This window comes from Phragmites australis, chromosome 5 (assembly GCF_958298935.1).
Source record: "Phragmites australis chromosome 5, lpPhrAust1.1, whole genome shotgun sequence".
Lineage (NCBI taxonomy): Eukaryota > Viridiplantae > Streptophyta > Magnoliopsida > Poales > Poaceae > Phragmites > Phragmites australis.
Window position 1 is genome coordinate 10,523,218 of NC_084925.1, and position 14,333 is coordinate 10,537,550.

The 14,333-nt window shown below is 41.5% G+C and overlaps 1 long non-coding RNA gene and 2 other non-coding genes across 6 annotated transcripts; 1 reads left to right on the forward strand and 2 right to left on the reverse strand.

Moving 5' to 3' along the window:
* Positions 1-6,269: 6,269 nt before the first annotated feature.
* Positions 6,270-14,191, forward strand: LOC133918736 (uncharacterized). Of its 4 annotated transcripts, XR_009909834.1 has the most exons (3): positions 6,270-6,573; positions 6,665-13,664; positions 13,748-14,191. It is a non-coding gene; the product is annotated as an uncharacterized LOC133918736 (long non-coding RNA). The 4 variants fall into 4 exon arrangements; XR_009909832.1 differs by having other exon boundaries at positions 6,665-14,191; XR_009909831.1 differs by having other exon boundaries at positions 6,696-14,191.
* Positions 9,801-9,872, reverse strand: TRNAQ-UUG (transfer RNA glutamine (anticodon UUG)). Its single transcript has one exon. It is a non-coding gene; the product is annotated as a tRNA-Gln (tRNA).
* On the reverse strand, positions 10,261-10,332 carry TRNAQ-UUG (transfer RNA glutamine (anticodon UUG)). The gene has a single exon. It is a non-coding gene; the product is annotated as a tRNA-Gln (tRNA).
* Positions 14,192-14,333: the final 142 nt, after the last annotated feature.

The window sequence follows — 14,333 nt, forward strand, 5'->3', positions numbered from 1 at the left end:
CCAGCGTCGCGGTGAGGTGGAGGGGGAGAAGGGAGAGGGCGTACGGGCACGCGGTGGATGGCTGACACGCGGACGGCCGAGGTGCGCGGGTGTGGGCAGGCGGTCCAGCGTGAGGGTGAGCAGGCCGAGTGGCGCGGTCGTGATCTAGTGTGGGGAAGGAAGGAGGGGGGGGGAGAAAGGAAGGTCGGGTCGGTTGCCATGGGCCGCGCGAGAGAGAAGGGAAATAAGTTCGGTCCGGGTAGTGAGAAAAAGGAAAATGGAATAAGGAATTAGGTTTAAATTAAAATTGAGGTATTTGAATTTGGATTTGACTTTGGATTAATATCAATTCAAATAAAGATATTTGAATTGTGATTTGGACTTGGATCTTGATTCGTGAGGGAGGATTCAAATTCAATTTGGATTTGGGCTGAATAGAAACTAAGAATAGATTTGAAATTGAGAGATATTCAATTTCAAATCTCCACACAAAGAACCATAAAACCATAAACTAATTCACATGAACCAATTTAATGTAGGGATTATTTTAGAAATAATTTTAGTGCATTTTGGAATACCTGGTCAACTTAATATATTTAATATATGAATGTATATATATACTAGCATATATACATTCATATGCATATCTCCTTAATTTTAGTTAGCCTAATCAATCAAAAAAAGTTTTAATATAGAGCAAAATTTGCAATTAATTAACGTGTTAAACTTAGGATGTTACAGAATTCATTATCGTCATCGGATGACAACGAATCTAAGACCTCTTGCATGAGAAAGCTACAACAACTTATCACAAAACAAATCAATTTCTCCTCGGGTGTTGCATGCACACGAGAGGCCGGGGCAGCAGACGAGAGCCTACGTATGCACGGTATCGACGGCATGTCCGCTCGGGATCGACGGCGTGTGGTCGCTCGCGATCCACGATTCGTGCATGGATTTGGCTCACGCCGCTTGGGAACGACCGCATGACGCGTCCGTAAGAGATGATCCTTGGGATCGCTGGTGTGACGGTGTGACCATAGGAGATGGCGTGACGTCACTCGAGATCATTGGAAGGGAGACAACAGGGGCGGAAATGGGTGTGCACAGGGAGACAAGGCGCGTCGTATGACCAAGCGGTTGGAACTTCCAATGAATTTTAGAATATAGGGAGTCACAAATAGGGTATCTGTTTAAGGGGAAAAGATTTTAGGGAGTAAATATTTTAGGGATGTCTCCCTATATGGAGATATAGGGAACAAATTTTAGAGAGTCTCTTGGAGACGCTCTAACCATCTCCCACAAAAGCTAGAGAAGTCTGCCGAACCATGCTTCTCGGGTCCAGTTCAAAACTGGTTTTTCGGAGGAGACCAGCTTCTGAGAAGTGGCTTTGAAAAGTGTTTGGTTGTATTCTAGTTTTTAAGGTGAGAAGCTAGAAATAAGCCTAACTAAACGGGGCCTTGTCACCCCCGAGTGAGAGGTAGAAGACGAGGAGGGGCTCAGCAAAGATAGTAACAGATTTGGAAATTTTGATTATATGCATTAAAGTTGATGAACCTTTGATAATATATCTGAAGTTGATCATTCTTTGATCATATGTTGATCAACTTTGAGATCATATGTTCAAAGTTGGATATATGATTACATGATGATCAACTTCGGATATATTATAAAATGTTGATTAACTTTAAGATATATAATCAAATTTCTCAGCAGGATTTTGATGGGCCTCACAGTGGCGAAGTTAGGGGGCATGGAGACATATTGAGGATGAGGATGCTGACGAGTGGGCCCAACCTAGGTGATGTGGCATGAAAATCAGGTGACGTGGCATATGGCCAGTGTGAAACGAGTGTAGAGGGAGAGTTGAGAGATGTATAATTTCTAGTTTTTTTAGTTCAGGAGTAAATCAGATTATATGACAAATTCAGAGAGATGAATTGGACTTGTTCCATTAGGGTTATAATATAGCAAATTTAGACATATTAGCAAGAGGAGGTACGAAAGAAACTTTAATAGGTTGCTTTGTGATGTTGACACCCTACTAACCTAGGTCTTAAATGTTTTTAGGCTACTTTATTAAACCAAGCTCTGATATCGCACTGTGAGAAACCATCCAAATAGTATTCCAATTAATCATTAGGATAATCATTTGCTTAATCACGATCACAATGATTAACTGGAATACCATCCTATAATCCTGGCACATGTTTTGTGCCCAAGATCGAAACGCATGCCTTTCCAACATATAGCATCGTAACAAAGCTTAAGAAAAAGCGAGTAATTAAATTCTATTACAAGTTCTTAAGCATTTGACCATTTACAATAATTTAGAACAAAATATTAGAGAAACTACGTAGCAAAAAAGTAACATCTATCAACACCAAAAGCTAGATGAAGCCATATGTCCTTAGGCTCTGCCCAAAAGCACGTCACACGAGTAGTTTACACTACTCATTCTCGCCACCTACATTGGAAGGCGTGAAGTAGCCAAACACGAGCTCCTCCTCTCTGTAGAACCTAAAAGAGTAGCATGAGTACGGAGATACTCACAAGACTTAATCTATACTAATTACATATAGATAACCCGACTCCAAGGATTATGCAACGAGTCATTAGCAAGGTGCAGGCCACAATGTTAAGTAAACTCCTATGCATAGGCAACCTTACCACCTATGTGTGAGCATCTATACTTAACAAAAAAATTCTTTCTACCTTGTAACCAACTACTTGCACAGAAATGTAAATGGAACCAACTCATATGAACCAAAACCATTACCAACCATGCCCAAAAAACCATACCAAACACCCCCAATTCCTTGAACTCTATGACTGATGCAGATAGATAGAAGCATGCTCATGACCGAAAGTGTAGCAATTTGAATTATTTTTACACCCTGTAGAGGATACAACTTTACCACACGACCTGTGTTCATCCTTTTAGCCCCTGAGATAACCTTTCTCATACCCGGAACTACCCACTTGCACATGCCCCTATGGCATCAAGGTTACCGCAAGCATGTCACGGACACCTCCGGCTCCCCGTCACCTTGTTTCTCCTTTATTTTTTTATGCGTCACAAGGATGCACGACAAGCGTCAGAATGGCGTATGATACTCGTCTCATTCATCCATTATCTGAATATGTAGTTATACGGAAAGTGCTAAAGCCAACAACACCGACAAACGGTGCTTAAAAGATGCAAACGGTCTATAGAATCCGAGCTCCTTTCCTGAACTATACCGAGAAACTCCTCCGGTGAAAAAAATACCCCTAGCACTGCCCACATTTCGCCTCATTCTCGCATCTCATACAATCCATATCATTATCATTGTGTTAGTAAACCATAAGTAAGCCCTAAGCTCACGAACAATATTTGAACCATTGCTCGTCTTCTACCGAGGACTTAAGCATTGCTAAGTTTTCCAAATAACTCTTAAGTCAGACACCAACAAAGTTATCAAGGATACAAAGATAGGGATAATCAATAACTCAAGGTAGAGGTAATGCAAATCAATATAGGTTCTACCCATATAAACCTGACATCGACATCACTAAATATGCAAACATTTATCAACGACAACTTGACAATTTAGACTTCATCAATTAAACTAAAGGGGGCAATATTCTTAGATGTTTGTCTTGCTGCTCTGGCGGTTGCCTGATACTCTTGACGCAATACTCATGGAACTCTGGTAGATTGGCGTCGCCATCACTCGCTTGGATAGTTGGTGTGACACTCTCTAAACGAAAAAGAATGCATTGTATAAACAAATGAACGATGGAAAAATGTGCAAATGATGCTTACTTAAATAATAATTGAGCGTCATGTTTTGAAAATATTTGCAAAAGACCGCCAAATAATTAGGTTTCCGAAGTTTGAAACTCTAGATAAGACAACCTAAGTGCATATAGCTTGAAGGGGCTGGCGGTCAGACCGGTTTTGAAGTAGCGGTCAGACCACCGACGTGCAGAAGGTTTTAGCCTCTGGTGGTCAGACCGACAGTATGTCGGTGGTCAGACCGCCATTTAGCGGTCAGACCAGCCCTATTGGTGGTCCAGACCATGAGGTCCTGACGGCGCCACTTTACGAGGCAGCCAATGAAGGCTCTGACAAAACCTTCAACCATGAAGGGTACCAAAATGCTCTATGAAATTAGTGGAGTGCTTGTAGGGTTGTTTGGATAACTTTCACTGAGCCAAACATGGAAAACTCTACGAATGGGATCTAAGCTAAGGTTGAACTTGGGTCTTAAACAAAATGAGGACTGATTCAAGCTCGAGAATGATGGGGAAACAGTAGGGGATGTCTCACCTTGGCGCGGGGGAACTTCCTATCGGATTGGTTCGATCCGGAGGGGCTCCGATTTGGAGATCGGCTTTAGGATGCTCTGACCGGACAAAAAGGTCGATGAAGATGCGGGAGACCTCTCCAGTAAGAAGATGACGGGGATGAACTCGTGGAAGCCTCTAGGGAGCTCAGGAAAGTCATCTCCGCCGATCTCCAGACATCGTGGTGGTAGAGGTGGAGTTCTCTTCTCTCCTCCGGCTTGGGGCTTGCTCCGACGAAGGGGAAGCTTGGGGACGAGCTCGGAGATGATGTGAGGGACTTGTGGATGATCTCCTCATTCAATCTCCGGCCTCCATTAAACTCGAGTGGAGGATCTCCTCTCCCTCCTCCTCTCTCTCTCCTCTCTCCTTTCTCTCTCTCCCTTTCTCTCACTCGGATGAGGAAGAACGACTGAGTGGGTGGTTGAGCGGATAAGAGTTTGGTCGATGGCTTCAGTGGCAGTTTTGGACAGTGGTGGTCAGACCGCAAGCTCGGGGGGCCAGACCGCCCCGGGTCAGAGGACAAAGTGGCTCTGCTCACATCTGACGGTCAGACCGACGGTGGCGTGGTTGGACCGCCAGGAGGGTCTTTTCCTAATTCCTTCCTAAAGGGTTTTGGATTGGTTAGGAATACCTAACACCATATGGTGAAAGGTATATAAGCTAAAGACATACGTTTCCAAAACGTTTTAAACACTTAAAACACGATTTTAAAGCGCCATGATACTTATACATGCCTAATTATGCAATTAGAGTTTTGAGATTTTACAGCATGACTACCATGTCTTTTGGAGTCCTAGTTTAGGATGACATAGCTACAGTAAACCTAAGTCAAACCTTTATTATCTTAAGCCCTTATACCATACTTTTCCACACTTGCTAAGTACTCTATGTACTCACTTTTTTCCTTTTCCCTTTTCCGACTGCGACCAATTGTTGTTCAGACCTTGGTGATGAAGTGGAGTTCCAAGAGGAAGGCTTGGACCCGAAGACCATGTTATAAGTTGGTGCTCCCCCGAACAACTCATGTGGATAATGGAAGACCCGCTATCGCTAGAGGCATAGTGTTTTCTTTAAGACATATGGGTCATTTTGTAGTGAATTTTAACGTAATGTAATTACACTGTAATGATTTCACTTATGACGTCACCGTATGTATGGAACATGATCCTAACATACAAATGAAACATATCTAGGTTGTTCTTTTTAAACCGGGTGTGACATGGACTGTCCGACCGGAGGGATGCCAATCTGAATGGCGTATATAGGAAGGAGGTCCTCCAAGTTCCCCTCCCTCTTTCCCTCAAAAGAAAAAAAGGCAACATCGACAAAATAGATAATATACGGAACCTATATTGTAAAAATAGATAATATGTTGTCATATTTGCAAATATAGCATGTGTATTTGATACCTCATTCATTGAAAACAAGTTTTCGGTACACCGTGCACTAAAAAAGAGACATGGTATTTTCAGTACCTCATATGCCAAATACGGTACTGTGCATTGTATTTGGCACCTCAGGTGCTGAATACACATGAGCCTCCCACTGCTAGTGACGAATACGCTTGCTAAACAAAATGACAAACCAAAACGTGCAAGTGGGTGGCCGACGGATGGGGTGGCTTCTCCATCACACAGCGAATAGGGAAAAAGGTGAATCATCAAATGGAAGGTATTCAATACCTCATATATCGAATACGGTGTAAAATATTCGACACCTTATATGTCGAATATGGTGCACAGTATCATATTTGTCATATGAGGTGTTAAAAACACTTAGATCCCTTTTTTTATGTATGGTGTATATCAAAAATTCATTTTTGGTGAGTAAGATGTCAAATACATATGCTATATTTACAAATACAATAATATATTATCTTTTTTTCAATATAAATTACATATATTATCTATTTTATCAATACTGCCGATTGCCGAAATAAATAAAAAGGTACCCTTGCCTCACGGCTGCCGCTCCCCGTCGGTGCCGCCATTTCGCCGCTGCATTTCAACCCTAGCCCGTACAATGGCGTCTGGTCCTCGGGCCAATGCAAGCATCGTAGCCTCCGTGGCTTCTCTCTCTCTCTTCGCGGTATCCAATGGCGCCGCTGCTCGAGGGGCGACCGAGCGGTCCCTGCCCGCGGCGTGCTCCGCCACGCGGGGGCCGAGGTCGCCGTCCCCGGCGCATAGCCTGGGGTGTCGATATCGCTTCCGCCGCTGTCCTCGATGACCTCTCCCTCCGCCGGGTTCGAACCCATTCAACCAGGTGACCAACCCCTCGCCGCGTCCTGTTTAATCTGCCAAAGCATTGCATGTGAGGGTTTCGCTTTATTAACTTTAGCCAGTTAGTTGTTCAGGGTTGATAAGGCTGGGTTGCCTCATTGATAGGATCATGGCGTTTACAGATTGCGGAATTCTGGACGAGGTGGGTTAGGAACTTGTGGATGATGCCAGGCTCTGTTTCTGCTGTGCCTGCCAAGCGTGTAGGTTCATTGGGCTATGCTCAAAATTCGACATGCTAGGTAATTTCTGATGGTTATTAGGTAGCATCACCGTTGTGCTCTAGGTATGTCCGTTGTATTTGTTACAGCGGTTTCTTTGCAAACAAGTTACGCCGTCTTGCTTGGCTTGATTCCTACATCTTGCAGCACCGAACATCTTATCTTGTTTGAACCTCGTTTGTCTCCTAAAACAGATTGTAAGAACCTCTTTCCAAGACCTAGTGAAACAATAATTTGCAGACGCTTCCTTCCTTATATACCTTAGGGAATTGCGGTTTATCTTCCAGTTGATGACCACTCACTAATCTTTAGATATTGCCAGGCAAAGGTGTTGAAAATTTGTAAAAAATGACTATTTAATTGTTACTGGACTCTTAGTTTTAAACTGTTTTCATCCACCAACAGAACTGAAGCTTGTTTCCATTATTTGTCAGAGGTTAGATTCCTTTTGCACTTGTTTTCATTTAGGTAGGTCTTTTGTGATATATGAATTCAAATGCAATGGATGCTTTTTTGAAAGTTAAACTCACATACTGCCTGCAACATTCATTTGCATCCATTTATTTCACTCATATGTTCACACGTTCAGTAATATTTTTTCCTCCTAAGTTTTAATGATGGTTTTTCTTGTTCTTTCTAGGCCATTCATTCTATGCATATAATGTTGATTTGCATGAGTGTAAATAAAGCCAACTGACTTAGGTTATGGTTATCAGCGATGGTATGTAATGGAGTGTTTCATATTCGATCCCTGCCTATGTGGTGCAGTAATTACTTGCATGTTTTTCCTCATAAGTAATCTTTGGTAAAAAAAAAGGTCATTTGTAGTTACTTGCCAATATTGTTTTTGCTATATTTGTATCTCTGTATGAAGTTTAGGAAAATGCATGTAGATTTCAATTAATGTGGTCATTGAAGGAACTATGTCAATTTCTATTGTTAATTCATTGGCATCCTATATTGGCACTGCACAATCTTGCCACCTTATTTGTTCTTCAAATTGTGGGTCCAAAAGGCATGAGATCTTGTAAGGGTTTGTGAATAAAGATATATCAACACTGCAGTAGGGTTTTACATTAATTTTCTTTTGGATGCAACAATGGTAGAACCGTAGGACCGTCAGCTACGCTTTTCTGCTGCTGAGTCTGAAATCTTTTGTAACAAGGAAGCCTATATTTCCTCTTTTATGCCCTGTTTGTTCAATAAACACTCAACACATGTGCTTGCATATGTTCAAATATAATGCAACAGTGTGTGCCATGTATTAGTTTTTTATGGTATCAGAGCCTATTGCTCGTGCTCCCTCTATCTTATGTTCTACATCTCGCAACAATGAGTGTTGTCCTCCTTTCAGACCATGAATGCTACTAGCATTGAACCCCACATTTTCCTCTCTCTTTATTGATATTTAATCCTCTTAACTACTATAAATGGAGAGATTAATTCTAGCGAGATGCTCTTGAGAACCATGTTCACACCAAAAGCCAAAAGCCAAAAGCCAAAAACTCCTTTCAACCAGCTTCTCAGCACGCCAAAAGCTAGAAAAGTCATTTCAACAATCTTATCAGCTTTTAGTTCATTTCCTCATAAGCCAGTTTTTCAGTTTTTTAAAAGCCAGCTTTCTCAGTAGCCTGCAGAAGCCAGGAAAAGCCCAACCAAACAAGGCCTTAATACGGGAACATAATAATATATGAGAAATTCAAGGAATCCCTTCATGTAATACATGTGCTTTTTTGCAGATCTTCGTAACATTATTACAATTAAATCAATATATGGAAATATGGTCTGTAATCAAAGGAAGGACTACATCATTACAATTTTGTTTGATTATAGTAGTGAAGTGTGTAATTCTCATAAATTGATAATCTTGAAACCTAACCTGGTGAGTGTAACCCTGGAATATATTCAAAGCTACTTAACTTGGGTAAAAAAATTAGGAATGTGCTATGTGATGTAGCCTACATGGTCCGCAACACGAGGCCAGAGTCACTGACGCCAATGTCTATCCTATGGCATCAAGCTGGCAATGTGCTGTACTGTACCTTGACAACATCCTCAACCTCATCTCTCTTTGGCCTACTTGTTGCCGCATTCCATTTTTCTATAGCATACTTGTGAGGGTTATATGTTCTTCATTCTAAATAGTGCTGATACATTTTAGGGAATGGTTAGTGCCATCTCATTGCATGGATCATGATGTTTATGACTGCAAGATTTTGTTTGACATGTTTAAGGAACATATGGAGAAAGGTCAATTATTTGTTGTAATGTCTTGTCCCAATGCTTATATGTTTTTGGTACTTTTATCAACATTTGATATGCTTATTACTTTTTAATGCCTCTAATTAGATGTCACATGCAGAGGCTTGCTCACCGTTGAGTTCTGGGCATTCCCTTTATTTCTTTTATGGTTGCTTTGTTTAGCTGTAGTTATCTAACATACTTAACATAATACATGCCTGCTGTTGCTGCTCTTGCGTGCCACAACATTTCCCCCCGTGCAAGACATGTTGTGGGGTGAGCAACTAGAAGCGCCTAAACTTGTGAGATTTTGATAATTCTCATTTAGCTTTGTTTCAAACTATCATTTAATTACTCCAATATTTTCTCTAGCTAAGTTTGTTACATCTATCTCTAATTAACGGGACAAGGAAGGACAACAGGGAGTCAACTTGCTTATCTCCCTCTTTCTATCTCAAGTATGTTGTTTCTCTACAGCCGAGCTGTCCTATTCCCCTTCTATATTGTGCACAATTCCTATCCCCTCCATCTTAACCCTTGCTGCAGGATGCAAGGTCATAAAGCTACTTTCATCTACCTCTCGTTCATTCCTAGTACGATCTCTATCCCAAGCACATAAAACATGCAATAGATGATGAAAAACTTTCTGAATGGTATTAAAGTGAAGCAGGGAAATCTAATTGTATTTTCCAAAAATTGGATCTTTTGAGTGGAATATCACCAATTCTCATTTTTTTTCTCTAAAAAAAGTAGGTCCCACCGGGATTCGAACCCAGGTTGCCAGATTCAAAGTCTGGAGTGATGACCACTACACCATGGAACCATTTTATGTCTACTGCCCTTGGATATTTATCATAGCATTTATCCATAGAACAACCTTTTGCTTTTGCTTGCCGTTCTCAATAAAATCAGGTGAGGAAAAAACTATTTTCCATATTTTAACTGATGCACCTTGCTACTTCATAGAACGGTGTTTAGGGATAGTGGGATATTTATTTGGACAGTAAGGGAGGAAATGAATTCGAATGAAGAGGCAATTTCCCTCCAATTTGATGATTGTTTTTTGAATTAATTCCTTGTCTGGAACTAATGATGATCTTTTTTTTCCGAATGGTATTAAAGTGAACCAGGTAAATCTATTTGTATTTTCCAAAAGATTGGATCTTTTGAGTGGCATAGCACCAATTCTCTTTTTTTTCCCTCAAAAAAGTAGGTCCCACCAGGATTCGAACCTAGGTTGCCAGATTCAAAGTCTGGAGTGATAACCACTACACCATGGAACCATTTTATGTCTCTGCTGTCCCTGGATGGTATTTATCATAGCACATATCAGTAGAATCACTTTTTTGCTTTTTCTCACAATTCTCAATAAAACTGGTGAGGAAAAAAATTATCTCCATATTTTGACTGATGCACCTTGCTGCTTTAGTGAACGGTGTTTCGGGATCGTGGGATATTTATTTGGGCAGTAAGGGTGGAAATGAATTTGAAGGAAGAGGCAATTTCCCTCATTTAATGATTGTTTTGTGAATTAATTCCTTGCTATGTTTGCATTTAGCTTAGATGGCCTGTTAAGCGTCATGTTTTGGCGAGGAACGTGTCGGATTTGTGTTTGATTGTCACCATTTTTGTATTAGAGAGATCAAAGCATTGTTATCGCAGCGCTCGATACAGGGACACGCATGTCCAAAAAAATTTTGCCGCGTCGACGCGTATCCCCGAGTCGATACGCACCAGACACGATCCAACACGCATCGGACACTTCTCCAGCGAGTCCAAGCGACAGAGATAACAGAGGCGCTGCTTGAGGATGGAAGAGTGGGGAATGAGCTAACCCAGGTCGCAGCCGTCACTTCACGTCTTCATGCCTTCGTTGATGTGGCCGTCGCTGCTTGTCATCTCCACCGCCGCCGTTAATGCACGCCCTCGTATCGAGCGGGAAGGAGACAAGATGACAAATCGGAGGAGAACGTGAGTGAGGAGGGCTACGGTTTGCGGACAGCAACTCCGGCGGCAGCTCGCCCTCCATCCGCGCGTGCGAAGCTGCGGCGGCGGCGGCAGCTCTCCCGCCTCTCTGTGTGGTGTGTTTCGTGTGCCTGTGGGCTGCTGTGACTTGAGAGGTAAAAAAAGCCCTAGTGGGCTACTCTGCTGGTGGGCTTTGGCAGTAGGAAAGGTGAATGGATCGGGCTAGCTGGTTCTGTTGGGCTGGGCAACATCTTTTCTCTTTTTTTCCTTTCCTTTTCTAATCTCTACAACTTTTGTGCAGTTTACGAGTGACACATCCTTTATACATGTAAATGGATGTTTACAGGTGTTTTAACCACAAATTCATATGTTAGTCCAAATATATACTTATATTATTTACTACTCAGAATATATACAATATATTTTTAATAAAAATTAATATATATTAGACGAATCCCCGAATCCTATTTTCTAGATATTGCCGAATCGGACACCCGCACCCGAGTTGGACTCTAACACCCGCACTCGTGTTCCGGTAACACTGTGGGGCTGTTGATGATGCACACTTGTTTTGCAAATTAGATGTTACATGTCAACAAAGTGTTTAACAAGTACGGTATAATGGTTTATGTGAGAGATATTTGCAAACTACTACCTCCATTCAGAAATACATGATGTGTCAAACTTCCTTTACTTCGGTCAGTAATATATACAAATCTATATTGATTGATCACATGGGAATAGTACCATTAGATATTTGTGAGAATTACTTTCAAAATATAATGTTTTAATACCTTTTACTAACGTACTACTATAGAAATTGATGATTGAAATTGCTTATTGAAGACCATATCTTGTCCAAAGGGTCATATATTTATCCTTGAAGAGTAAATTGCACGGTAGGTCTGCAACCTTGTGGGATGGGTGTAAGTAGGTCCATAAACTTATGCTCTGGATTTTATATCCACGGACCTGTATAAGTGGTTCAAAGTGGCCTAAAGGTGGTTTTGCCTAGCCTGATACATGTGACACTAGATGTTTATGTGGCACACATCATCCACTCCACCTTCCCCTCTTTTCTTCCTTCTGCTTCTCCCTCTGAGAATGAGCAAAGCTAGCGGCCAGGCTCATCACTGCGCTGCTTTGGGGACCATGGCTGGGGCTGCTTCATGCATCGACCCACGAACCATGGCTGGCTATCATGCACACACAGGAATCAACACCACCTGACCTGATGAAGTAGACACACAGGGAGAGAAAGGAGTAGAAAATGCAGACAAGAAATAGGTGAGGATCTCAACCAAGGAGAAGCCCAGGCTGCTGTAGTTGCAAGTTTCACACCAAAATCTGAGTGGACTTGAACTCCAACTCCCTCGCTTCTCCCAGACACTCCTTGTGTACAAATGCTAGATCTTCCATTTCATCTACACAAATTAAATTGGTTGTGGCAGCGAACTTGTGCATACATGCTGTGAACCTGGATGCTTGTTACTTACGTTTCTTAAATGGAACGGGGGTCATACCTTATGTTTGGATCTACACAAATTAAATTATGCGAGATCTAATCCTATATAAATACCCAAAAGATCCCAGAAATGGCAAGGAAAAGTTGGGAGATTTCATGCCACATGAGCTTGAAAATCAGATCCACAGGTAAATATTGTGGGGAGAAAACAACACAATCATGAAAATTAAGTATAAGGGGTAGTGACAAGCATCAATTCTCTTGATTGTCTGCCAAGGTACACAGGCAGTTGAAAAGCAGGGATGGATTTTTAAGGTCATATCTCGTTTTCTACCATGTGAAGCCACCTCAGTGCTCTTACCAGCGTGGAAGCCATGTAAGCAGCAAAACATTTTAGACTTCCCTCAAACAGTTTTACAAACTGATGAACCTAAATGCCTAGTTTTCAAGCTCGTGGACCTGCTTGAACCCACCTTGCAAGTTTATGTACATGTAGTTCAGTCTACTCATTCTTCAACAAATGGAGTATTGATGATGAAAAAAATGTTTATTTGAACTCAGGATTTTGTGGTATAGTGGAAGTTTATCTCAATGATCCACATTGGCATATTTTCGTTTGAAATTTGTCCTGAATGTGCAGGGAAATAATGATTTTAGTCTGATCATTCTTTTAGGAAATCTAAGCGGCAACAGAAACTGGATTCAGCCTTTTCAAGTTTGTCTTGTACTCTCTTTACTGTTCTGGATGTCTTCATTTCCCGTTTTCCAGATGCTAGTATCTGTCACCATCTTGCTGCGAGAACTGAGTATTTAGAGGCCAATGCCCATCAGTTTAGATCGTGGCAAAGCAAGTTATTATGAACTGCCATATGAACGTGAAAGATGGCGCCTGAGATGATGTGATAGTGCTCGTGAGCAGAAGTATGATATCATATTATGTCACCTGTAAAGGCCAACTAGATGTCTAACCAATAAATTTCTTAGCAACTGTTTTTTTCCTTGTTTTATGTGGCCTAACTGTAACTTTTTGTTAAGATGGTTTAGGTGGGTGCTCCAGCATATGCAAATTGGCTAATTTATTGGTTTTTCGAGAAGAGGTGGACGGAGGCAAATGAGAGCTGGTACTGCTGTTAGGGGACATGTGCTCCTCCTGTGCAATTGACCTGGATCCATGGCCTACGGAAGGTATATCATTACATGAACAAAACAATTGCTGAAGTAGACCAGCCCAGAATGTATGACTAAATGTATTCGTCAACCAAGGAAAGAATGCTGCTTCATCCCCTGCTATTATGGAAGTGGAACACACTTGCATGCAGTATATGACGGGTTACTGTTGATGAAGAACTCGATCGTCCTCGAACATGGTCTGAGGCTTTTCAGATGGGAGAATGTTCTTCAGCTTGGCAAACCATGGTCGGAGGCTCTGAGCTTTGCCAATATGATGCCTGAAAAATTATTTTTCTACGAATTAACCCCCTGTTTGGAGTGCGAGAAACAAAGAACAGGCAGAGCAGGAAAAGGGTATAAGCGGTATTGTTGTGTATAGTGTATACCTGGAAAAATATCATTTCTTTGTTTTCGTTTCTTTTAGTACTGTAGTCAAATATTCCTGCAACCAAACTACAGTTGTATTATCTGCGACGAACAGAACTACAGAAGGCAGCTTGAGTTGGATATAATGGGAAGATGCTGAATGGATTATAGGAAAACATCCATTCTCAGAATCCTAAGAATTTCAGTTAATTCGCTCTGTTTTGTTGGCGATATCCAAGTAATCTCACAATATGTCGAAGTTTTGTTTGCGTCTTTGAAGCGCATGCTGAGTTCCTGCTGCAGCCAAGCGGCGAAATG